Here is a 3,938-nt window from a genome sequence, read left to right as displayed (position 1 = left end):
CGGTAGGCAAGATGTGAGCTTTAAATCCTCCATAAGTTTGACAGTGGAACACACTCTCTCAGAGAGTGGTAGAATCTCCTTCCCTGGAGGTCTTTAAACAGAGGCTGGATGGCCATCTGTAGGGGATGCTTTGACTGAGAATTCCTGCATGGCAGAATGGGGTTGGACTGGATGATTCTTTGATTCTATATGGTGTTGGATTGCACTTTCCAGTATTCCTGAACATTGGCCATGCTAGTTGAGGCAGATGAGAATGGCAATCCAGAGGCTGGAGGACTGTATTTTGCCTATCTCTGCCCATAGACAGAACTGGATTGAGTCACGCCATTAGGTTGAGTGTAGCAGCCCATCAAATGGAAGATGCTCAGAGATACTAGTAAAGTGTTGGTGGGCAGAGCTGTGTGTTAAGCAGCTGCCATTGCCAGGAGGTACTGCACATTAAGGTGCAGTAGAGGGCATTGTCCCATCACCAGTGCTGAACCAGCTTTGTACATGTCATGCCTTTGAACATGGATGCCATCTTATCTGTTACCTCAGGCAGAAAAATGTCTTAGGGCAGCCAAGACCCTTAGCCAAGTGTCTTGTAATTGGTTTTAGGAACCTGCTCAAATGTGGAGGTCAGGGTTAGAGGTATTATTCTGTTCTGGCAAGTCCCTCTGCCATGTGTGATATATCCCATGGACACATGCAACCAGGACCTTTTTTGTGGCAACTCTAAAGCTCCTGCTAAGTAAGGACTGCCAAGCTCTATCCCTCTTGTTTTCTCAAAGGTGATATACATGTATCACACATATCTTGCAGTTGGTTTACCATTGCATCTTATTACAGTTCCCTGAGGCTGTGCATTTATTTCAGGAAGCGGGGGAACATATGTTTTGAAATTATCCTTTAATTCTAATAATATTTGGTGATTCTTTAATACTGTCAGATGTGGGCTGTTTTGATTTGAAGAGTGGTACTAGTTTTGGATGATGATTTCATGATGGTGGTGATTAATAGAAAAACAGGATTGAAATGCCATTCCACTTAGCTGAAACCGAAGAAGAAATGGGACAACAGGCCCTTATCACTGACCTGCCTGACCTTGTCTCATGACGGGGAAGGAAACTGGTCAAAAAATACTGTTTGGACTCCTTTGCAATAGTGCCCTTAATCTTTTTCTCCAGGAACTCTTCTGCTGCCACCAGGTGGATGTTTCTGTCTGTTAGCCCCTTTCCACCAAGCCAGCTGCCGGCCTTTCTGTTTCACAAATGACTCCCTATTTGGTAGAGCGATAACGCTTTAGACATTCAATAACTATAAAAACAACAATAATAATTTTTAAAGGATTACTAGTTTAATACAGAAGCAATAATAAAAATGCATTGTCTAGAATTCACAATTGCATCCCACATTGTTTCAAAAATAGTTTGCTTCAGTTTACAGTAAGCCCCAGCTGAGCAATAGGGAAAACCAATAATAACTAAACAGATCCCTCTAAGCCTATCTAATCATGGTACCTGAGGAATACAGGTATTACACTTTCCCTGATGTATTTCTCTCATATTTCTCCCCAAAACAGCTCTCCTCACACCTCACATTCTGGCTATTTTTCTGACTCCATTCTTTGTTGGCCTCTTTGTCCCTCCATGCTGCCTTCCCTTTTTTCTACCTCTGCTTCCACTTCCATTTTTATTCCCACTCCTTCCATCAGTTTCTCTGGGAGAGGAGTTGAGACCAAGTACTGACTCCATTCTCCCAGCCGTCTGCAGGCACACCATCGGACTGCAGCAGAGAGAGCGATGGCACATTCCATAATTTGGGGTGAAAAACCAGTTTGCCATTACACTCTGCAGCCCTACCAAATGAAATAGTCCCATTCCAGCCATCATTCAAACTGATGTGAACAATAAAGAATGATACTTTTTAAAATTTCTATACAATCTTTAGTAAAATTTAGATGTTTTTCTTGTTAACTGCCAACACGTCAGCTTCAGCTTATGGCAGCCCTATGATTGAGAGACTTCCAAGGCACACCACCTTCCTCCAAGTTAAATCTAGCTTTCCATATAATATGTTCACCATATAAATTAAATGGATAGAGTGATAAAGGGCAGCCTTAGCTGACCCCAGTTGGAATCCATTGTTTTTCTATATTCTCTCCTGACAGTAGTCTCTTGTCCTGATTAGAAGTTACACATTAAAATAATTGTACATTGTGGCGCCTTATTTCTTTTAGAGTTATCCATAGATTTTCATGATGGACAAAATCAGAGGCTTTGCAACAACCTGTAAAGCACAGGCTAATTTTCTTCTGAAATCATTTGGTGTGCTTGACAGTAACCATCATATGCTTGTAGTATGATTCCTAATATTGCTTCCTTTTCTGTAACCAGTTGAACACCTGGCATTGCACACTCCATATATGTAGAAGTCTTTATTATAAAATGTTGAGCACATAGTGGTCATGTAGCATCCCTACTATTGGTTTGAATTTCCCTTTGATTTCTTGGATCTTGTGGAAGAAGTCTCTTGTTCTTCCTTTTTTGTTGTCATCTTCTATTTTGTGGCACTGATTATTTTAATAGTTCTCTTTGACCCTATGCACAAGACACATTGAATAGTTGCATACAGATTTCTGCCTTTCGCTGTAGGATACTCAACTTCTATCACTATCATTTGTTTCATTTTGGATTGCCATCTCATACAGTTTTTTAAAACATTCAGGGGTGGTTTACTAGTGCCACAGCTGTTGTCTCTCCAAGATTCTCTGCCAGTCTCTTTCTTTCATTCTCTCTCTCTCTCTCTCTCTCTCTCACACACACACACACACACACACACACACACACACACACCACTGCTGCTGCTCCATATCTGTTTGGCACATTTAGTGTGGCTTCTCAGCAAAAGACTGTCTGATGTGAGGCCCTATCAGCTGCAGTGCTATGATCAGTTTAACCTCTTTCCTTAGAGGAGCATGCAATCCCACTACCATGGACAGGTAATGCCATGGTTGGTTAGATGTTTTAAATGTGAATAAGTAAAGGCTTGAATCCAAATGCCAGTCCAAACTAGAATAGATTTGTTAATAAATGGCTGAGCAGTAAGTCAACATTGAGGGAAACCCCACTGATTCAGTAGGTCTACTGTAACTGGAGCTAATGGTTGGATTCGGGACACTATGTTCAGATGGGTCAAGAAAAAGAACCAACCTAAATGTTTGTACAGTTACTATAGTATTACAAATGCTGCCTTGACCTAAAAAAACAGCAAAATTTGTGGAGAAATAAGAAGAAAGCAAAGCATCCAGTTAAAGTCTAGATAGCAGATTGATTTGATTTTAGTCCAATCTTTCATCTTTTGAAGGCTTTTAACCAACTGAGTTTTGCCGGTGGGGAGGATTGTCTCTCAGTATATTAATCTAGAGCAATACTGACATTCAGTGGCCATTTCAGTCAGACATAAAATACCGATCCCCTTTCTTTATACAAAGATTTTTCAAAAATATGAACATGATAGATTATGCACACAGCAGCTCTGAGCTTTCCAACTAAGATTTTGAAAAACAAAGCAAACAATATATCCGTAGCAGTGAAGTCACACAAGCATATTATAAAAGTGCTGTAAAGGAGTCTGGATGGAAAAGAGTTGTGAGGGGAGGATGCAAGAATATTCACGGTTTTTAGTAGTCTAATCTGCCAGCGAGATACTTTTGTTTTATATCCCTTTTTCAAGCCACCCAACGTAGCTTATAATATGAATTAATACAGAATACAGGTAAAAGCAATCACTTAAAATATTAAAAACAATGCAAAATAAAATACATTTCCAAGCTCTGTTCAGAGACATTGTGGTTAGTGCTGGTCTGGGACCATAATAAAGAATCTAGTCTTTGTGAAGTTGAAGGCTTTCACAGCCGGCATCCATAGTGTTTTGTGGGTTTTTTGGGCTATGTGGCC

Source organism: Sceloporus occidentalis, unplaced genomic scaffold (genome assembly GCF_023333645.1).
Source record: "Sceloporus occidentalis isolate IW3139 unplaced genomic scaffold, rSceOcc1.0.p SCAF_8, whole genome shotgun sequence".
NCBI classification, from domain to species: domain Eukaryota; kingdom Metazoa; phylum Chordata; class Lepidosauria; order Squamata; family Phrynosomatidae; genus Sceloporus; species Sceloporus occidentalis.
The sequence above is the reverse complement of the archived record's forward strand: the minus strand, read 5'-3'. Positions refer to the sequence as shown.